The sequence below is a fragment of the Mycetomoellerius zeteki genome, unplaced genomic scaffold (assembly GCF_001594055.1).
Source record: "Mycetomoellerius zeteki isolate Tzet28-1 unplaced genomic scaffold, Tzet1.0 scaffold43, whole genome shotgun sequence".
Lineage (NCBI taxonomy): Eukaryota > Metazoa > Arthropoda > Insecta > Hymenoptera > Formicidae > Mycetomoellerius > Mycetomoellerius zeteki.
In genome coordinates, this window is record NW_017257424.1 from 65,625 (window position 1) to 89,927 (window position 24,303).

General features: G+C 36.8%; 1 protein-coding gene across 4 annotated transcripts in view; it reads right to left on the bottom strand.

Annotated features, from left to right (window-relative positions):
* Positions 1 to 23,799, bottom strand: part of smash (smallish) — a 68,818-nt gene extending 45,019 nt beyond the window's left edge. For all 4 annotated transcript variants that reach the window (XM_018454230.1, XM_018454228.1, XM_018454229.1 and 1 more), the window contains exon 1: positions 23,398 to 23,799. The gene's annotated coding sequence lies outside the window, so the exon portion shown is untranslated. The remainder of the gene's footprint in view (positions 1 to 23,397) is intronic.
* Between the last annotated feature and the right edge of the window lie 504 nt (positions 23,800 to 24,303).

Here is a 24,303-nt window from a genome sequence, read left to right on the forward strand (position 1 = left end):
CGATTGGTCTCTCTTTCAAAATCGTACCATGATGACTTCATATACGTTTAACATCGTTATTTTCTGAAATTCAATCTCCGAAATTAAATCTACAGAAATACTTTTGAGAATAAAGCAGATAAAGATTTCACGATTAGTGTAAAAGGTTTTCATGGACGTGAAGGTGTTTATATATACAGAAAGAACAGTTTTGCTGAATATCTAAAAATTTAGCTAGATACAGATTTGAAAATAATTTTATTCGACCATCAAAATAATTATGTACAACGCTAAATTGATGACAATGCTGCGAAAACATTATAACGTTCTAACAACTAGTTTGAGCGTTCTACACAACTATTTCGATGTCTAAATAAATTTTCAAATCTAGCTAAATGTTTAGATATTTCGGAAAAATCGTTCTTTCCCTGCAAATAAGTCGTAATTTATATGCATATTTTGTATATATTTTCATGTTTTGTTTGCATAAAAAATCCGACGTCTAGTCATAAATTCTTTCACAGAAACAATGCCAAGATAACGATCAGTTTTCACAGTTAAATAGGAATGATTATTTTTTCAAATCTAGAATTAGAGAAATACGACAGTTAAATTATCATTCGAAAGTTACTGGACATCGGTGAAAACAGTTGGTGATATCAAAATTTCAATTTCTCGAAGTCGCAAGATTTTCACAGATTTCCATTTCTGACACACTTATACACGTGGTTCAACATGCACCATTCAACTCTCACGACCTCTCACTCTCGTCACGATGCATCGACCGTACGTCACTGTGAAGCGGCGACCGAGTTCGACCCAGAGGTTTGCTTTTTCCCGTCGCTTTCCAAAGGAGCGAGCGTATACGCGCGCTCGTACGTGCACCTTGCGCGCATTGTGCGCGGGATGCACGTAGGTAGCCGCAGCGGCGGGGGCGGCGGGCAGTACAGCCGGCCACCGAAGGTGCAATGTAAGCGTAAGAGGCCTCGACGCGGATCGTGGGAATTGGGCCTTCGGGAAAGTTTTTCCTAGATGCCCGTCCGCCGTCGCGCAGGTATATTATACCGTCGACGAGTTGCGGCTGCTGCGGTGATTGTGGCGTGCCTTCGACGATTCCCTCGATTAACGCCGTCGCGAATCGAATACAATCGTAAGACGCGGTCGCGGAACGATGCGCACGGTGAAAAAGGTGCTCACGGTATTCGTCCTTCGTGCACTCGTCACGTCGAAGCCGCTTCCCTTCGTTTAATCAAAGAGAGACGCGATGGTTAAGTTTGTAGACGCGGAATGAGAGGTAATAAAGCTTGTTCAAACGCGGGAAATTGCGTACCATCGAAGCAGCGACGCGGTATCATTATCCGCCTTCAGACAACGATCTCGCTCGATTAAGATTCACATATACGCGCTGCAATACCCAGACGTTGCGCGGCCTTAACGATCGAGAGAGAAATTTTGAGCAGCGCTTTTAATGCTGTCGAAACTCTTCCTCTTGCCGTTGTTGATTCAAATTTACTATATACAGTGTCTTTTTATTTCAACATTTCATATCGCGTAATGAATATTTATGATTGTCGCAATATCGACATTCTTTAAACGTCGCACTATCGCAAATTACCAGACACTTGAGATAATGACGTTGCTTTCTATTATTATGTTTAATTATATGTAATTATATATATAGCATTCTTGTTGCATTTACATTTGAAAAATTGTTTAATATGTTCAAATAAAAATAATTTTATTTTATCTCTAAGAATAAATCAAGATGCCTAATGAATTTTCGCGGTTATTCATGTGTAAATAATGTATTTATAAGGTGATAAGATATAATTCGCAAACGATTGTGGAATGTACTTGCCAACGAAGTAAACCTTTAAAGTAGGTAAGTGAAGTGCTCAGAACACCTCAAATAAATTTTATTTCTCTAATTATATTTTTCAATAGTATGTATAGACAGTTAAATTTACACATTATATTTATATTCTTATGAGATACAAGATGTAAAAATAATTAACTTTAAAGACAATTCTTTTTATTTTCCTTTACCAGAACAAGAGTTTTTAAGATAACTATGCGTAGAATGTAGCCACTTACTTTTTAAAGGTTAACTGCAAACATTTCGACATTGGATTTGAATTCTCCTCACAACCAGTTACGGAAGTCAAGTACAAATTGGGTACATATTTGAATACAATTTTTGAGTTTGTACTTTACAGTTACACTATTAGAAATGTGACCACGAGCTTCCTTTGTATGTAAATGAAACTCGTGATTATGAATGAAATTAAAAGTAATGAACGTGCACATTAAATTTATGAAAATACAATACATTAAATTTAATGTAATGTTATGAAATTAAGTTCAAATTGTGTAAATTAAAAGTGAATATCAAACATGAAATTTGTAATAGAGTAACTTCGTTGATAACATACATTCTAATTGTTTGCAAATGATGTATTTATTAATAATACGTAATCGATGATGTATTAATAATACATCATCGTCTCATAAATATATTATTAATGAATCCATAACCGCGGAGGATCATTAGGTATTTTACTTATATTTAATATCTTACAATTTCCTTTTAAGTATGCACATTCTACGTTACATATTGATATAGATACAAAAAAAATTAAGCAAAAATTTATTGTATCGAAAAAATGAGCAGACTTTATTCTATATCTTTATAGACAATAAATGTATATTAATATACACACATTAAAATTGTTATATGTATTTTATATTCAGTTCAAGATAATTTATATATATATGTGTGTGTGTATATATATATCTCAATATTAAAATCATTGCAATCTTAGAAAGTCAAGAGATTTAAATATATGATTAGAGAATCGCGAAAGGTTGTAATGCATCTGTGTATACAATCACGAATACAGCGCAAAATCACATTTTACACGGAACGTTAATGTCGAGTTGCTTTAATAATTCAGATTAGATAAATCCGGTTTAATGATTAGCCGTTTTTCTGTATAATAATTTTACTTGCGATGATATATACGGAGGAGAGAATTTGCTTAACCAGGGCTAGCTCTAAGGGACATTGGATAGGGCTGCCCTTAAGATCGAGGCAAGATCAATCCCTCCTCTTTCTGGACTCTCCCATTGTCAAGGATCCTTTCCGGCCGATTCTGTTGATATATGATATATATGAATAATAATAATGCCGAGAAGGTGCGGCGAACGATCCTTCGCGTCCTTGAAGGGACGGAGGAACGCGCGTCGCTTTCTACTTTCCACGACGATGATGATGCGTGATCCCTCGAGCCGAATCGATCGTCGTTTTCTGGTCCGTGCAATCGTGCATATACATACTCGTATATACATCGTTCGATTCGCGTTGCAACCGCGCGATATTTCGTCACGGTATCAGCTGCGAGAGATGAAGTATCAAATATCTGGAACGAAGAATTCAGGGGAACGGCGGGGGCAAACGGGCGAAGGAAGGTAAGCAAAGGAGGTTTTCTCGTGGGTACGAGGAGAATGGCCGACTGCGCTAAACCGCTTCACAATGAGGCAGGTGCTTGCTTTTACGTAAGCCATGCTCGCGTTCTCCTCGTCATCATCGTTTTTGCACCGATGAATCGTTCGTCATTGTCTTACACTATCTCTTCTCTCTCTCTCTCTCTCTCTTATTTTCCACGCCTTGAAAATACGGCACCGAGTTATTCAGTTATTCCTGACGGTATTGTGATTTCTTGCGTTGGCTGAGGTTTACGCATCCTCGTAAAGCACGGACGTTCGAATTAAGCCGGCTGCGTCTTAAGTGCGTCGAGTAAGCGTTGAAGAGGCGGGTGTGGCGTGGGAGAGGAAGCGCAAAGCGTTTCATCGGCATTCTCTCACTGTACTCTAAGTTGCGTAGAGTTTATGTCTGTCGATTAATTTTGTTGCCGACATATTAAATCGCCGTGAGAATTTCCACGTATGAAATTGAGATAATAAAAATGAGCGGCTATTAATTAATAAATGTATTACATCTATTTAAGTAATGTGCCTATTATTTGCTAAATTCTTTAATCTCATAATTTTAAGATATATATTTATAAGGAAACTATGAGGAATAAATAGAAGAGGATTACAAAAATATATAAAAATCTCTTAAAACTGAAGCAAATATTATCGTAATGCATTAATAATAGTATGTTAATATAATGAGAATTGTCTAATACTAGAAGAGAGAGAGCGTATTAAAATATTAGTATTAAACACTTCCTTAATATATTGTAATAATTAATATTACATAATTGTCTGTGCTGTAATTATGTATATGTAATAATAGTGTGTATGAAGTATATTTTTGAATTTACCGATTCAACGCTAATTGTAAGTTTTTATTAATACAGCATCGTGAACGTGCATGCACATTTTTAGACAATGAGCAGTTTTCAACAATAATGCATCTAGGAGCATTACACCCGAGTCCGAACTCGATTGAAGCTAATACTAAGAAGAATCGTCGAGTCGTGTTTTAAACTGCGGAAATGCTCCGTTATTCCTTTATTACTACTGACTGTTACCAACTTTCCGTTACGCAGCGTCGACTTCGACGAGAAAAAGCGGAGCTCGCGATTGCACTGAGCTTCGTGCTATGTCTTTTCCTTAAGATAAAATAAGAAAATGTATCTTCACGTATTTTTATTGCATATAAAACAACATACGGGAAGCTTTAACTAGATTAAAGAAATATAACTCGATTGACGGTTTCTCCAATGAATTGCGAAAATCTCGAGTTTCACGCCGATGAGAATCTAGGCGCGAATTACTGTAAAAATCATGTCGTTACAATCGAACTAGAAATCTTATGTAACACACTTATCATCTCTGAAGAATCTAGCTCGCTATTACGTAACCGTAGCTAACAGTAATATTGCACCAGTATAAATTTTAATCGTTCAACTGACCGGTGTCATTTGAATATATTTCAAGTATATTATATCGAGAAGCAAAAGTATATTAAATAAAGAAGTATATTATATCGAACACACATCTATGTTTCAAGTTATTTGACATTCCTTATTTTTGCCTAATACAATACTTAATTCTAAAATAATAAAAAGTAATACAATAATATTTGTATTAATTTTAAAGAACGTTTACGTATTTATACAATCATGCAGTGTTCTGGTTATTTCACATAATTCCGTTTTAGAATTGTGAAATTAAGAAGATTAATAATTCATAAATTATCGTGTATTATTTAAATGGATGTTAACCCAGGAGTAGATATCTGATTTTTTTACGTAAGCAATTACCTGGGATTTACATTTCAATTAAAATCATTATTAACAACATAATATATATTATTTTCTGATTTATTAGTATTTGAGAATATTATGGACATTTAATCATAATTTTTTAAAAAAGACAAGTAGAAACCAAACAAATGAATGGAATAAGTACGTTAAGTAGCTTATTATGACAGTATCTCTAAAAGATAAGTTTTAATTAATGTGACGTTTTTTATTGCTGGTTTTCATTTTTGGAATAATATATTTAAAGGTTTATAAGAGAGGAATAGTTATTAAAAAAGAAAGAAAATATGTTAAATATCCGCACAAAACAATATTATACAGCAATTCACATTTTTTCGTCGCTGCGATATAAAAATACTCCAGGTGATTATTCCCGAGTTAATACTTTTAAATAATTAGAGTTAATTTTTGATATCCCAATATGTGAATCCCAAAGTTCAATATATCAGCAACTAATCACAACGCAAACATAACGTAACATAATGCAATAAGAAAATAACGATAATATATTAAGGAATAAGAAGTGATATTTTTTTATCATTTAAATTATATAACATACATGCTTATATAATTTAAATGATAAAAAAATATCACTTCTTATTCCTTAATACTCAAATGTACAATTAAAATGTATAATCTATAAAAGATTCAGATTGTGGATAGACGGCAAGTTTTTATTAAGTTCTGCTTTGTTTTTGTTATATCCACTGAGAATGTGGCACAATAGAAAATTCTCGCAAGAGAATTAGCATTTGCTGAAACAACGAATGTCCTTGCAAGCGAAATTCGTGGGGGAAAGAGACTGTCAATCGCCATGTGAAATCGCGATCCGTCAGTCGTCGCGAAATATCGACATTCCCGTTAGCGTTCTTAACGGGTCGTCGTATTTATCGGGCGCGCACGTCAGCTGCCGATGAAAGCGCGGAGACGAGCGATTAATCCGTTAATCGACCGACGGCCACATCCACTTGAGAAGTACCGCGTCTTCCGAACACGAAGCGCGTACAATTCCGAGCGACAGCTGTTTACGCGCGAGCGAGTCTACCGGGCGTTTTCTTACTTAACGCTCGAGCGGAAATGCGCCTCGTAACGAGCGCGCGTATTACGCGCATGGGAACCGTCGTTCGCGGATCGGCTAGGGAGTGTACGAATAATTGCTCTGTCGTTTGCCATCGCTCGTTGTAAGAAACGAGCCATAATCGCGACAAGTTTATCCGTAAACACTTCCGTGTTTTGAGGCGCGCTTTCGGAATGGAGCGACGATAAACAATAATTAATATCGATGGTTATATATCGTTCTTATTTCTAATAATATGCGTGAATATGCATTGCGAGACTTATTGTATATTATTAAGTTATTAGAAAATATTATATAATTACCTCTCTCGTTAATTATCAAATTACGAATTTTACGAGAATAAAAATATCGATACGCTATGCGTACAACTTGAGCGAACTAATTTTGGAACGCGAAAAGTGTGCCGGAGCAACGCGCTTAAAGGCAAGTGGTTAACGAATGCTTCGTAATTTCCAACATATGCTTCGCCCTATATTATACCATAAGATCCAATGGATTAAGATTAAGTCCGAGACTATCCCCGTGCTACCTGGCTTTGCAAAATAATTTTACGAGGTACCGTTATTCGCGTGAACGCGCGGCGCCAACGGGCGCCGAAAGCTGTAAAATTGCATGAATAAGCGGCCGGCGTACAAGCTGATATTAAATGCTCTCGCCTATCTGAAACGGCGATGCATATTTTAGCGAATTACCAGCTATCATACCGCGCACCGTCGTCGCAACTTTGCGTCGCGAACACATTTTTATGCAGCGCAACGGGAGTAACGCGCATTTCACGTGCGTATATACGTGCAATGTGAAAAGTCAGCGATCCTGCACGCGGCCGCGCGTCTCTCTCTCTCTCTCTCTCTCTCTCGTCGTGCATGTCGTCGTTCGTGCGTACGTGCACGTGGAACTGTGCGTGTATGTGCGTGACCGTTATGCAATTGCACGAACGCCAACCGAAAGCATGAAAATAAAACGCGAGTACTCCTCTCTCTCTCTCTCTCTCTCTCTCTCTCTCTCTGAGGTGAAGGACGCGCTGGAATGCCGCACCGCACCGCGACGAGACAAGATGCAGCGCGATATGACGCGACGAGGACTTTTTTGTCGTTGATACGCGAAGCCTAAAATCTCTGAAAGTCTATTTTATTTTATAATATATCCGTTACGACTCATAATTACTACTCTGTAGTTACTTTTCTAACAAATTGATTCATACTTGACTTTAATGAAGTCCGAATTGTCCTACTTCAAAATTTAAAAGACCGAGATAAAAGAACTTTAGCCTGTGACTTGTAAAATTAAACGAAGATATTTTTGAAATCTATTTAATTAGAAGCTTTTTTTAGTTCTTTTTCATGTAACACTATCATGTAAAAGTATTAAATTTGTCAAAAAAAATCTTTTTATTATCATATTAGAAATATTATTATTATATAAAGTTATTGATTTTAATGTTATCAGTATCATTAAAATCTTTCCAAGATGCCCTATGAGAGCATCAAATTATTAAATTGCTAGTCAATTTAATAATCAAGACCGAAAAATCAATTCAGCGCGCAATTTAAATCATTATATATGGTGATATGTAAATTCACATCGAATTATTTGAGCACTTAAGATCCAGCTCGACCGTTTAAGGCACTTATTCCTTACTCGTATTCACATTTACGGTCCTAAGAAATTTTTTAATACTGAATATTCTTATTAGTACCATAATTCATATTTTGACTCAATGGAACATCGCCTCATACGTTTTAACTTCAAGATTATCGTATAAACATTTAATACGGAACTAATCTATCGCGCGCAATGTAAATAAGTAAAAACTGAGACAAGAACCCGGAAAGTGACTCTTTTTATTAATTGTGACGTTCTCTCTTCCTTTTTCGCGCAGCGATGCGGCACCGCTGGCCACGTAATTCGCACCGAGCCGAAGAGTGATGGACTAAAACGGCATCGTCACGATATCGGCGACCTGCGTAGAGTCCTCTCGCGCGGAACGCGGAGGCGAAGAAGAAGCTTACGAGCGCGCTCGCCCGCCGCTTGCGTTGCATCGTCACTAGCGGCGGCGCGGAACAGGTGCATCTATGTCGGTGACTCGTGCCAACGGTATCTCGCGTGTGAGTTTTTGCGTCTTAAGGATCCTAAGGATGGGGTCAACATCCTCGCGGTATACGCGCCAATGACAGACTGGCGCGGAGGATGGATACGCCACAAAGAACCACGGCCGACGTGTTACACGTGCACACTTGAATTGGATCACGTTAGCAAAATGAACAAGTATAAGTGTCTAGTTAGCATTAGCACAATTCTGTTGCGAAAGAAGGCGCAAGAAACAGAAACGGCATAAATTCGAGGCGCGCAGCGCTTTCAAGGAAATATAAACTTTCGTGAAAATATTGTAATATACCTCTCACAAAGAAAATACAAAAATCCCGTCTATGTAGCCCGTTGCGTCGAGAGGCAGCTATATCGCGAAACATAAAAATCATGGACACTACCCATAAAGTTACGGATCTAATTTTGTGGTTTAGAAGTGTAATGGGTATTCCTGCTATACGCCCATTAAGTTAATGAGAACATCGAAACGGAAGAAAGCGGAGTCGACGGAGTTAGTCGAGAGCACGCCTTTGCCGTCTTTAGCCGCGAGCGTAACCGAGTCTGCGAGTTTACGAACAGCTATCGCCGATAATTGTTACGCGCGAGGACTACGCTTACGCGATAGATGCATCGTGTTCCGCATCGCTCGTTTCAGCTGTCCTCGTTTGCTCGGTTACTGGCTCATTTTCAACGTTTTCCGTGCGTTTCCGCGAAGCATCGGGAGAATTTATCGGTCTGCGGATAATATTAATTTTAAACAGACGCATTTTTGCGACTGCTCCACTGCCGTCTTCTTCTTTGTAATATCGGTGCTCTGGCGGTGATTCTGGACCGAGTACGAGGTACATTATACAGATTTGGCACACACTTATCGCAACATGTAAAAAGATCGATTCTGTTTACCGCGCCTTGCTTACAGCACTTTGCTGTACTTAGAATGAAAGAAGTCCGTAATTACACTAGGAGAGAAAGATAGAAAGAGAGAGAGAGAGAGAGAGAGAGAGAGAAAGAGAGAGAGGAAAGAAAACAAGTCTAGAAAGTATAGCTTTCAGAAAAAAAATAGAGCGAAAGTTTACTTCTTAACAATAATTCAATTTATTATTAAAATAGTAGGTTTTTCAAATATATTTCTATCACAAAAAAAGAATATTAAAATTATTAATTTATAAGTAGTGTTCTAAAATAACTAATAGATATTATTTAATTAAAATTGAAGCAATTTATCGACATTTAAAAATTTACCACAATTTCTAATTTATATTATTAATATATTATTTATATTAATTTATATTATTTCTATATAAAATGTACAAAAAAATAGACATTTACTGTACACAATTCCAAGAAGAGAAATGCACGTGATTATTTAATCACGTGCATTGACAACTCAATGGTCATATATAAGAAAATTTACGGTTTTCTTTCTGCATCGCTCACTACTCGTAGTACTCGTACACTTATCAGACGTTGTGCTAATCTCACAAAAACATGTTTTGAATGGGCAGAAAGGGCTCTCTCTCTCTCATAGACTCAAATATCTCAGGGCCTCGAACGAGCGAAAATATACGTCTCGAGAGACAGCGAGAGATGAGAGACGACGACGCGTTCGACGAGCTAAAGCAGGTCGGTCGGAAATAAGCACAAAGCCTACTGTCAGCTGCCAAAAGATTTAATCTTCCGTGGATTGTATTGTGCGACCCTGCCTAACTTCTAAAGATTCAAGAGTACCGTGAAACCTGTACGACTGTTTGCTCCAAGCAACACAATGTTTAACGGCTTACTTCTATTGTTAACCGTGAGATCTAATGAACGTCTCGTGAAAAGGATGCGACTACTAAAAATATCTCACAGAAAAACGGCTCTGATATATAAATAATAACCGCTAAAATAATATAACTTTTACATCTAACTGTTGCTTTATAAATGTTTTTACTTATTTTATTTAAAGCTTTTACAATTTATAATCCCTTTTTGTAGCGAAAAAGTGCTTTTACATGAATATGATAACAATCTTTTTTCCAGTCTGGTATTGTCCATGTTAATTTCGCGGATATAAAATAATATGACTAATTTTTATCTGCAATATTACCTTATAAATGTTCTTATTTTATTTTATTTTATTTAAAATTATTATAACATTAATAACAACTCTTTTTAATAAAAAAAAAAGAAACACTTTTACATGAATATATTTTTTCCAGTTTGTATGCGACATTGTCCACATTTATTTTGCGATCATATAAATGTAACGTTGTATTAAGAGAATCTTCTCCGTGGGGACAGTCCGACAATCTAACGAAATAGATTCTGCAGAGGATCCGTCGGTATCTCGGTATTTTAATAAGAATCGACTGTTCACCCCTCTCTGGCACAGTAGAAACGCGATCCGTAGATTGCACGGTGGCGAAGCATTACGCGTTTAAATCGAGCGAGCAGTTGGCGAGTACCCAATCGTTGATCCGATCGCCTAATGAGACTTTAATCGCCGGTAGATTAAATTTAAATTACGGCCTAGCCGTCCAAGTATTCCGTTGACTCTCTCGCTCTCTTCTACTCTCCCGCGTCACTTCTCGCGTCTAGTCACGGTATTTATTTTTTTTCCGAGACAAAGGTTACGTCGGGTCCACGTAAGTGCATCCGACGCACGCCGGGATGTGGTTCAATCTACCTGTGGCACCACGGCGATACACGGCCGCGAGGTTTGATTTATGCACGGAGATACTTAGTTGGCGTAGGAGCAAAATAGAGAAGGGGTCTCGCACGCAACCACCGTGCGTATGTCGCGTGATTGCGAACGTACCTATTATCGGGGACGAGCATTTCGCTGCAGAAAAGTTATCTCCGTCTACGAAGTGTCCCGGCTACCATCCCGCGATTAATTTTTCAAGCGAAGCCCGTAAATTTATTAAAAGCGCACGACAGTGGAGAGATTCTGTACGATATTCCGCCGCCGGGATATTTCACCGTTTCACCTTGCTATCTCTTTTCAAAGCAACGATCCTTAGACTTCGTTGATCGCGGAGCTCCTTTTCACGCGGACAAGATCTTGTGCAGCCTCACGCATAAATTGTACGCACACGCCATGACTGCATGTGTTTTTCCTGACAGCTGTACGCGGTTTGGAGAGTAAGCCTTCATTTCTGTCATGATTTATTCCGGTCAGTAACGTGCTCTTTTTTTGTTTCTGTCACTTCGTAAAGTCTCATGACTGTACGAACCAGTTTGAGAACCGCTATTCTATAAACTGACAAGGCACAATTCACACGCAGTGCATACTGTATAAATAGCTAGAAGACGATGCTGTTATATTAATAGTATACCATTTTTGCGAATTTACAGATAATATTAGTGACGGAAATTGCAAGAGGAACTAATTATTGCCATTATTGTGAAGCAGTTCCAGAAAATCGTTTCTCTGAAGCTGGATTCTTCCGTTTTGTTGTAAATAACTGTATTCTCTGTCTGTAATCTCTTTTTAGATACAAAATTTAGAAAGCAGTCGGGAGATAATTAAATTATGATTGATATTAACTCGAGATATTTCTCTTGACCGTTTAAGGGTTAATAGTTGAAGATACAATACCGAGTGGAAAGTGTGGATGTTACTTTAGGATTCTCGCGGTCAATAAAACGGACGAGACACGCTCGCAGCTGTCGTTCGACGGCTCTCTTGCTACATTCTCGAAGTACCCGGATTCCTACGTGCGTAATAACAGACGACAGGCCGATGACTATAATTATCGTATCTACGCGTAACAGGTGTCGCACCTACTCGGCACGCTTTTATCAACATCGGACGTGACCGGGACGTAGATATGAAACGAACAAATAACTATCGTTTGCATGCGTAATATACACGAGCAAATCAGCCAACGGATAACGCTTGTTAATTCGTCTGTGATAACGTATGCATCACGATATACATAATTTTCGATGACAGTTACGCGCGCGTTTATTTTAGCATAATTGGGTCAAAATTATTCTCGTTATCTTAAAAATGCAATTTCTATACGTATATGAAAAGAACAATTTTGCTGAAGTATCTAAAAATTTAGTTAGATACAGATTTGAAAATAATTTTGTTGAATCATCTAAATAATTACGTAGCAATCTTAAACATGATGAGCAATGCTGCAAAAAGTTTTGATATTACAGCCATTAGTTTAAGTATTCTACATAATTATTCTGATAGTCCCAACAAAATTATTTTCAGATCTGCATCTAATTAAATTTTTAGGTACTTCAGCAAAATCGTTCTTTAGATATATCTATTAATTTCTATATTTATCCACCTACAAAAACAGATCACTGTAAAATTGCAGTAGTTTCTTGTGATTGATACATAAATATATATGTATATATATATATATATATAATGTAAAAGACGACTTGACAGATTCTAATGTCTTTAGAATGTTGTTTTAAGTGATTTTGTTGCCAGCTGCACAAAACAATCCTTACGTCACGGAACAAAAACGTGACTTATCTGATATTCTATCTGATATTCTATACTCGAAACAATTTTGAAGTCACATTCTATATTTTTTAATATCGATTTGCTTGGATCCAGTAAGCCAACCAACTGTTGTATTCTGTAATCAAATAAAGAAGATTCTACCAAGCTTCGCGTGATAATAAATTGAGAAGCCATACGTTTGAATAGGATATATTATCGCATAAATGTAATTTCTGAATGTTTGTCTGTCTCTGTTTTTTATCTGCTTATGTAATGCGCATTAAACTTGTAGAGCCGATACGAACAACGGATTTAGCCATGTCTACACCCACGCCCGTATCATCTTTCCTGTTGAACAAAGTGCCGAAGGCGAAGGTTTCTCTATGTTCGATGCGGAAAAAATTATACGTCATGGATACCGCGAATGAGTGAAAAGTGAAAATTAATACTCTTTATTTCTTTATTGCAATTCAAATATAATATAATTATATAAATACATAATGAGATTTAAAAGTTATTAAAATTACAATATACATTGGATTTCAAGAGCTATTCTATTTTGCAATAATCGTCGACGTATAATGTATTTGGAATTAAGATCCCATGTTATAGAGGTCAGAAAGGGAGAGAAAATGTTGCGAGAGAGAAAGAGAGACGACCGCGTGTGAACGTTTCTTTTATCTCATTGAGAATTTCCTCGCAGGAGAGTGAATAGTCACCTGTGAGAAGGGGGTCATTTTCACAAAAACGAGGGGAAAGCTCTTAAGCAACGTCGCGGAGGCGCATCGCGTAGAGTTCACTTTAGCAAGGATTCCCTAGTTTATCTCGGCTCATTGTTCGTACGCGTTACCTCAAAAATAACTTTCATGCGCGACTTCGTGTGAAGTGTTCTAATCGTAATATTTATCTGAAATTAACCTTCAAAAAAAAACAACATTATCTTACGTTTTACGGAAATGAACGATCGTATGGGTTTTCGATGAAGATGGACGTGCGATGTAGATCTCCAGATTTCACTCTTTCATTTTGCCAAGATCCACGATTTATCATTGTGATGATTAAACCGCGTGCGTGACTCGTGCTCAAGAAAGCTCACGGATAATGATACGTTGACGGCAAGAAAGAGTGAAATTCTGTAAATCACCCGTTACCAGAACGGACGTAATTTTCATTAAAGTTTCCGTTACACAGTCTAAGGACATTAGAATAATTTATACCTACGAATTACTCGTATCTTACTCGCTCTAATGGATACTCGACAACGGAAAAAAAGGAAACCTTAACATTTACTTTTACTTAAATTACGTCTCATTAAGATTAATGTCATTACCAGCTGTTTTTTTGCTTGTTATGTCATTCGTTATGTCGCTTCATTAAGGCTGCCAAAAACTCTTACAGAACAGGCGACTAAACTTGAGCTAACAGAGGTCAATTGGACAGGTCGCAACATCTCCAATGATATTATCTTGTTACAATAAAGAAAAATACGAAGTGGGTAGACGGAAAGAATGGTTTTGTTGAAATATCTAGAGATTTAACTAGACAGAGATCTGAAAATAACTTTGTTGAACCATTAAAGTAATTTATATAGGACACTTAAGTGTTGATGACAATGCTGCAAACAGTTTTAACATTCTAGCAACTAGAAGTTTGAGTGTCTTATATAATTACTTTGATGATTCAGACAGAATTATTTTCATCTATATATAAGTAAATATTTACATACTTCAAACCATTCTTTCCATATATGTGCACGCGTGTGTAACTTATATAAGTGGCTACTTTTACTTGACACTCTCTTAGAATCATTTCATCCTTGTTCATAAAATGTCAAAATTAATGATATTCACACACGTTGTAAACGTAAATAAAATGCAGCTTGAAATCTGCACTGAAAAAAGAGTCTGGTTGCGTTAAATGGAATGCATTAAATGGAAAATGGACAAATCAAAATTTTCTATTATAAATTTATTATAATTTTAGTTGAGATAACCAGAATTCTGATTAATAGGATCAGAATCTTCTGGTTCGTTCATTTTCAACCAGAAATATTCCTCAATGTGTATATAATTGCACATTTTTATAATTTGTCGAAAAAATAAAATTCTTTCATGCATAATCATGCCTGTTGACGTATTGTGCGTGATATTAAATGAATTCTCGAGGAAAGACCTCTTTGAGGATTGCAAAATTCCGTTGTAATCACAGCGTCTGGATTCGTGTCATTATTCAAGAATTAAAACAATACGCACAGGTGTGCTGGATGGAAATTTACTTGATGGCGGCATCACCGACGCAGAGAAAGTTAGTCGTGATGCAAACCTTCATCATCTTTTGCGGCATCCATCGCTCGTTGTTGTCGAGAATGGCTCAAATCGGCGATAACAAGAAAGTAGACAGACAAGCGCGAGCTCACGTCTCGTCGCTTGCCTGCATACTTCGGCGACGATGAACCGGTTTTCTAAACTAAGAGAAAATGGCAAATGCAAATGTGAACGAGTAATTATAATGAGGTATAATTTCATGCTGGCTGATATCTATCGACTAATCTATACTCGACTGATCTATATTTAGATGCTTTAATTACAATTAAACATGCCTGTGCTCATTTATCGGTTTTCGATCGTTAGCATCACGTTTTCGTTAATTAATAAAGTATGCGTATGAAACTTTTGTCCATAAGAGAATGCTCTTTAATCCTGCTATTCTGCAATTCGGTTGTGTATCATATACGTTGGTAAAAATGACAAAAATAAAGAGCAAATTCATTAGGCATTATACTGAGTAATGAAATTATAAATTATATTCTAATAAATTCGCTCATTTTTTTTATTTTCAAGTTATATAATACACAAGTTATATAATACACAATTGAGCCCTTGTTCAAATTTATTATACGATTATATCGTTTGAATTAATGTGCTCAAAAATATTGATATATAAAATAGACTAAATATCACAATAATCAAACGAGCGTCTGCTGTAAAATGAGAGGTTCTGCATAGGAGGTTTGTTTTGTCTCATTAACAATGGCTGCGTTCAGCAGAAAAAGCAGCTATGCAACTGTTGTAAAATTCTTCAATATGATTGGTTTATACGTTTAGATCTGTAAGGAACCAAACGCAAGAACCAATCGTATTGAAGAATTTTACAACAGTTGCAAAGCTGCTTTCTCTGCTGAACGCAACCATTGGTGATTTTGTCTCCTGCTAGAATTAAATCACCAATAAAGCCTATTCTACAACGTGCTTTTTGTTTCCTGTTTCTTGCTTTTTGCTGTGCTTTGTATCTTGCCTTTTTGCCTCTCGTTTTTCGTTTTCTGTTGCTCGAGATAAACGTTAAAAAACTTCAGAAGAAACAGAAAACACATATCAAGAAATATAATTGATAAAACGATCACAAAGAGGAAAAAAGCAAAAGGTAAAAAGCAAGAAACAGGAAACAAAGAGCACATTGTAGAACAACCATGCCAATAAAACAAACAAATCTTTTAAATAGCATTTCTTATTTTACAACGGGCGCGTATTTGGTTATTGCAAAATGTTCAGTCAATTCTATATGTTAAAAAAAGCTCTAAATATAAAAAATAAATTTTCACAACAAATAAAAGATCTCTCTCTTACATTAACAAATTAAATTATTATAAAAATACCATAAAAAGTTTTTAAATAAAATATTCACAGAAAAATATGTTATTGCTAAGAAAAGTGATTATTCAATTTACATTCTTCCTTTTAAATAATGGTTATCTTTATCTAATAAAGAGAACATTTTCTTGATAATGATCTTAAAATGTACTTATTACAAATATTTAACAAATTCATAATTATATACTCAAAACAAGAAATAATTTTCTTTTAAAGAATATTACAAAATTGATCAAAGAAGTTTATATAGTACTGAACTTTATATAGTAAGCAGATCGAATTTGTTTTTAATTTAATTCTTGATTGAAGTATTAAACTTATTAAGACTCAGAAAATATTTTGAATAAATTTGATGCTTGTAATAAACTTATGATGGATTTGCAGATATATATAAACTTTTGAAATACTTGACTCAAATAATTATTACTTGATTACTTACACACAGTATTTTTTTATATGTAAAACAGCAGGATTAACACGTTAAGTTTATTCGATTCTTTATAACAGGATATGAAAAAGTAAAGTCGTTATTTATGTTCGAGCGCAACGACTGATTCGTTTACAATGTGACCGTATCGCGCGGATATACGGCTGCACTGCTTGAGACTGACGAGACTATGATAAGAAGAAATAATTGCCAAGTACATTAAGTCTATTAGCGCTTTTGCCGTCCAGGAACCGACGAGTCAGTCTACGTACTGCGTTTAATTAATCGCCTTTTCAATATATTTTGCGAACGTCCCTGCACGGTCATCCTCGTGCATCGACCTCCTATGCGATCTCCTCGAAAAATATTAAATGAAGGCGTCTCAGCTTTGAAGAATTATCAATGCCGACGAAAGTATAGTACAATGGTCGTGAAAGCGCGACAGCTAACTTCCTCCGTGACTATCAAAAGCAGACAAATAAGCAGTTAAAGCGAATCATCGATTTCTACTGACGCGACGGTCATCCTCTCCTGTCTCTATCTACTCGCGCATTACGATTGTTGGGATTTCCGGTGTTGGGATATAAAGAACGGGAAGCGACGCGTTTCCTCCACCTGTGTTCCGCATGTAGAGCAGCAAGTCGGGTCTATTACGGTGCTGGATAAAAACCTGAGATTCATTCTTAACGACGCAGCTACAAGATGATGATCGTCGAATAGAGCTAAGCAAGTTTTGTAGAAAAAGAAATTATATATTATATATACATAACGCAAAGTCGGTACACTAATGCTGTATTATATAATATATGGTAATATGTAATTGAATACTAAAAAAATACCTTGTTAAAATTTATGGAAAGCGAATAAACTTCGTCCATGAATTTAAAAACATATTATCTCCATTACTACTATATATATATTTATATGTGTGTATAATGTAGATTAATTTTAATCTTGGTTAATTTACTCTTTATCTTTTTCTAACTCTCGAAACTAGAAATAAGTAAATCGTAAAAAGTAATTAGAATTAATCTATTGATAGAAATGAACATTATACTCTAATATTCTTCGATATACATATGAAAGACTTTCACATACTTTCGGAATATATACGTAAAATTGTAAATCTTAAAGAAACAGCGAGGAAGTATCAATTTGCGCCGCGGAAGTACCAATTGAGACGCGGATAGTTTTTATCGTTGGCTTTATATCTAGAATTTATAACTAGAAACAAATGTAAGAGAAGTAAATTAAGTAAGTAAAAAGTAAGTAAAAAGTAAGTAAAAAGTAACTAAAATTAATTCTATTTTAATAGAAACAAACATTACAATTTAACATTCTTCGATATATATGCGAAATACTTTCACACACACATACACACACGCATATATATCCGGAATATATTCATAAAGCCCTAATTTTTAAAATAAAACAACGATGAAGTATCATTTATATTGAGACGCGGATGGCATCGTCGGCTTTCTAAATTTGTATCAAATACTAAGAAGCGTCACTTTCACCGACTGATCGATAAACTCCACGCCGCAACGTACAGTTAGACTCGAATATTCTGCGGTCAAAATCATCACGATAAATTTCGAGGGAAACAATTCGAGGATTGCTGCGGAAATCGAACGAGTCATCGACTCTTGCGTCATAAATGTCGTAATAATATAAATTTTTTCCAGAGTCAGACTACGGGAAAAGACCGCACGATATTCGTCATCGTCATGTAAATATTAACTTGGCGATAGACACGCCAAGATATTTATCTCATACAAGATAGACAGGTTATTAAATATCTGAAGTGTCCTCGGGCTATTTCTATCAATGTGCAGCGAGAAAATAATGAATAATATTCAGGTGAAAACACCAAACTCTTAGATCAAACGAAGATGTAAACATTTGAGAAAAAAATATAGAAAGTCTTATCTTTATCTGATTATTTATTTACGGAATAATACATCTGTATTATGCGTTTATTTTAATCCAGTTGAGATTGATTGGCATTAATAATTTGATTAAAAAAGCCTAAAAGATATTTATAAAATACATCTTAAAAATTTTTAAATTCACAAATTTAAATGTTTAAAGATTTTACGATATTCTTCGTATATTTATTATTTGATGTGTCTACGTTTTAAAAAAAAGTCAGCGCTGTCATTTTGTATAGATTTATAATTATCACATATACCTTTGGACTCTCGGCATGTATGATGTTTTTCGCGATAAGAAAAACACAAGAATCCAAAAAATTTAAATACGTTTAAAATACATTTTAAATATTTAAAGACTGTTTTTTTCGGATCTTTGTTATTCAAATACCTACGTTCTACAAAGTTTGTGCTGTCACTTTGATTGAATTTAATTATGCTATATATAGAATTTCGGCATACATGACGTTCTTGGCGATGAGAAATACAAGAGTCTAAAGGATATCTAAATAAAATATATTTTAAAGATTTAAAGATTATTTAAAAGATTATTATGATATACTTCGAACGTTTGTTATTCGAATACCTACATTCTAAAAAAGTCTATGCTATCATCCTGATTAGATTTACAATAATTATACTGTATGAGCTCTCGGCATGCATGACGTTTTTCGCGATGAGAAACATCGCGGTGGAATATTGGTAAGCTCGTGTCGCGGTTTGCGGAATTATTTTGCAAACCGCGCCGTTATAAATCAACTCCGATTTAATGGAGTCTATTATGTAACACGCCAAAATAACACGCGAAACACTTGAGCGCCGGTTGTGCTAATGGAAACACGTTCGCACGACATCGCACGCAACCAAAGCCACGCACAAGGAGACCATCCGTCCAATCTGCATCGTTAATTATTAGCCACGTAATAACATCTGCGTTGGTATCTCATACCGTCTCGGACCAGTGACCCATGGCGTCGAGCAACGACGCTCGTAAGCGCAGGATTAAATGTCCGCGTTGTTTGTATTGTCAACGTTATTTAGCACGTTGACTTCGGTCGAGCAAATTTTCTCTTTTTCTTTGTAAGCAATTTCGCATCTATGCCGGTAATAATCAAAAGAAGGATTGCCGAATCGGTTAGCACCGGGCTTGCTTAACTTGAATTGTTGGCGCAATCGAGTCCGTGTTGTCGCAACCGCAAGCGATTCCGTTGTATTCCGAGACCGAAAATCGAGCGTCATGCTTCTGAATTTATGTGCACGTATCTTATAGCAGAGGTCTTCTCGAAAAATATCGCATACGAAATACTAGGAAAATCTATAATATACGTGATGTAATATTATAATATTTTCGTACATTTTTTTTCATATATGATATTTTTAAAGAATACAGAATTTAATGAATTTACGATTAATCGAATACGATCGGGAGCAGCTTTAGTATTCGATTAATCGTAAATTCATTAAATTAGTACACGTATTACTTTTTCTTCGAATATTAAGAGAACTATTAGTATAGCCGGTATATCTCTGTGAAGCTGGCCCTACTTTTTCAAAATTTGGAAAAAAATAAGCAGAATTCTGGTTGGAATTTTAATCCTCAATTACTGCTATGAAAATTATACCTAATTATAAATGTTGAAAATATTATTTGAACAGAATGCAAATGAATCTCCCTCTTACAGCGATTGACAGAGGAAAGCTCAGTTTTTAAATTTACAATTCATACCAATATCTACAACTTCATAATGTCAATCGTACAGATTATACAACCATTTACAATTTTCGCTCCGGGTCCAAATCACTCGTTGCTATGATCGTTAATGTTCAGCGATCATGTAACTTTTTTTTAAGGAGAAAACGTAAAAAGTGAAAAATTTTATCATTGAAAATAATGAAGAAGCTTTTTACGTTGACGCCCTGAGAAAAAAGTTACTTAATCACTATTCAGATAGTGATTGTTTTAAGTTTAGTTCTAGTTAGTGCTCGAATTTTTTTTCAGGACAGATGTGAAAATTTTTGCATTACCTTCAATGATGAAAATTTTTACTTTTCTAGTTTTTATTTTAGAAGAAAAGGTAAGTACATGATTGCTATCCTGGATTAACTTAAAATGATCTTGAATATATGTACTCATACAGCATAGAGCATTTCAGCAACTTTACAATGTTACTGCAATACTGCTAGAATGTTGCAACGTTACTGCAACATTAAGTCTGTTCATATTACTCGAAGTCCCAAAAAATTTTTGCATTTAAAATAAGATAAACTTACATATATTCGGACGTTGAAGAGAGAAAGCGAAGATGATGAGTGTAAAAAGTGTAACCAACGCTATAATAAGTCTGTTCTTTTTAGTTGAACTTCTTGTACGTTTTATCTTTTATCTTTTTTTTTCTCATTGGAGAGAAAAGGAAAAAAGGTGAACTGTACACACAAAAAGTTCATCTAAAAAGAACCTAATGTTCTGTGTTGTACGCGTGCAAAGCTAACATTACATTTAATAATAATAATAATAGTAATAATAATACTTTATTGCATGCACTGAAAAATTGGGTTTAAACAATATGTAAAGTTACAAAGAAAAAAGAAAAATGTTTTTGTCGTAACATAAATTTTTCAAGTGTATGTTAATTGACTGCAAGAGGTTCTCGGATCTCCCTATCCTATACTTAGCTAGAGACCCTCTAATCAGAATCGCGACATCAAACTTTTGATTGGTTCGCCATTTTTTATCAATTCCCACCTATATTCAAATACTTATATTTGTATCACTTTTTAATTTAAACAATACAACGCATTACTTAACCTTGCAGAGAAACGGATCGTTTTTTGGCGTCCAATTTATTCTTGCAATATTTTTTGTTCTTAAAGCAAGACGTTCACTGTCCCTGAGAAATACTTTCATTTTATAACCTTTGACTGTTAAATTATTAGGGGGCTGCACAGCCAACAATTTTTTAATAATTTTCAGATTTAACACGTGTTTCAGTGTTTCATTCCTACGAATTAAAATTTAATTTTAGGTACGTGTGAACGTTAGAGAAAGATACCATATGTTTTTCTCTCGTGTGATTTTGATAAAATAGAGACCCTGTACAGAAAGAGAAATCTGTAACAGTCTCTAAACTAGAGTGTCGCGACTCTGATTAGGTCTCTATACTTAGCTATTCAACAGGCTTGAAAAATTTGTCGTACAACACATAACATTAGCTTAAAATCAGAATATCGTCCAGAAACACCTCATTCATCACGTCGCGATATAATCATTACTCAATCAGTTCGCTGATAAAACTTGTCTACATTCCTTTCTATGAGTAGCTCGGCCGAGAGAAAACGTCGCCGCGCGACAAAAAAATTCGAGTAAAGGACGGAGATAAAACAGAGGTTTACGGCATCGTCTGCGCTTTTGTCGCCACACGCCTACGGCGCCAGACACCCTCAGGCGCCGGAGTACAATTGCATTTATACTTCTCGTGGACCAATCGTATCTAACCGGGATTCTCGACGAGACGGACGAACGAATTAAGAGCGGATTTGGGTCAGACGGCGACGCGGAGGGCGCAGCACGGTAGTCGCTAAGACGAGAATTGCGTACGATCTCTTCCCGGAACGTAGACACACTCACTCCCCCGTCCACCCGCCCCGACCACCGGCGTAGTACGCCTTTCTAAACTCTCGCGTGCGATTTTCACAGATCTGTCTCCTTCTTTAATTATTGCCGTCTGTCTCTCCCCCTGCCTTTGGAGGTGGGCAGTAGCGCGTTAACCTATGGGCTTTCGAGGGTTGGCCCTAGGGCGCCGAAGTGCCAGGGGTGCCTGGGGGCGCCACAATTTAAAAAATGAAAAAATTTATTAAACAAGGGCATTTGTAATTTTTGCGATTTGCAAAAAATCACTGAACAGTTGATAAATGGCGTCTGTTGTTAATGATACCACCCTTAACCACCTTAACTACCCCCCAAAAAAGATCAGAAAATCATGGAAGTAGTGCTCTATGTGATCTTAGAGATCACAAGCCTCTGGGCACAAATTTTGTTAACGCGGCTCTGGAGATGGGCTGACAGACTCTCGATCCGCCAATTTTGGAATGTCAATCTTAAAATATCGGGACAACCCCCGCGTTTATATATGTACATATATATAAATACACTAACAAATTTTATATTGATTTACGTTATATAATAAATCGGGATAAATCGCATTCTTTCGGAATGCTTTTATAGAGAGTCGAAAATCGGGATGTCAACAAAATTCGGGACGGTTGATCAACTTGGATCAACCTATTTGAAGGTCGATACGATCTCGTATAGATTTGTCGTCCCCATCGAGTGCAATCAAGAATACTGGCATTGCGTTTCACGTATGATGCGCATGATGTATTATTTTGTCCTTTAATATCCAGTCATGTATTATTTCATCCTTTAATATTCAGTAAACAACGAGGACAAATGATACGTCATGCGTATCACACGCGCAACGGCTAGAACGCACTCCTGGCTATCCGAGTATCTCGACTAACCTTGCGAGAGAGGTTCCTGGCGTCGAGTAATCCACAGACGGACGATCCTCACTGCGGAGACGCGGTGCGACGGGAAGCTATGGCGGGTGGGCGGCTGGCTGGTTCACCGGGTCCGTGCGCTTGTCAAAACCAACTTATCGATCGCACTTGAATCCGGCGGTGCAGGAAGCGCGGAACGACGACGAAGCGCACGATCTCTCGCCGCACCGATGGAACCGAGTATCACTACCGCTGGCGTTGTGTCAGAATCCGAGGCGCACGAGAGATCGAGAACGCTCTCCGTCCAGCGCGAGCGCGGAAGAGAGAGAAAAAGAGAGAGAGAGAGTGAGAGAAAGAGATAGTGGAAGAGAGAGAGAGACAGGAGCGCGGAGAGAACGAATCGAAAGAACCGACCGAGCCGGTTTACCGTGAGGAACTGAGCGGGTAGGATTGTTTGGTCCGCGACCACGACTTCGGCCGTTTACGCCGCGGCTCGGCGAGACTCGTCGCTACTCGGCGTTTACGACCGGCGGGTGAGTGCAGTTCGCGTTCGGGTCACCTCGGCCGTCTTCGGGTTACCTCGTACGCGGCAACCTCGACGAACTTTTGTACGGGTCGAGGCCGAACGAGGACTACGAGATGGCGGAGGGAAGGTAAAGAGGGCTGAGGGAGGAGGAGAAGGAGGGTGAGGCTTCCCGCGGTGGCTTCCCGTTTTCTTACGGCCGTTACATACCTACCTTCTCATCCTCGACCTATCTCGTTAACTCCGTAACAATTCGTCACTTTCTGTTCCTTGCTAAATGAAGCCGAACGGCCGTCATTGTTGCCGCGGCGGCAAGCAGACTTCACGGTGGATCGCGTCAATCGCCATGATCGAAGCGTAAGACTTTGAAGATTCTTTGTTGGAGATCCCCGGCGAACGGTAGC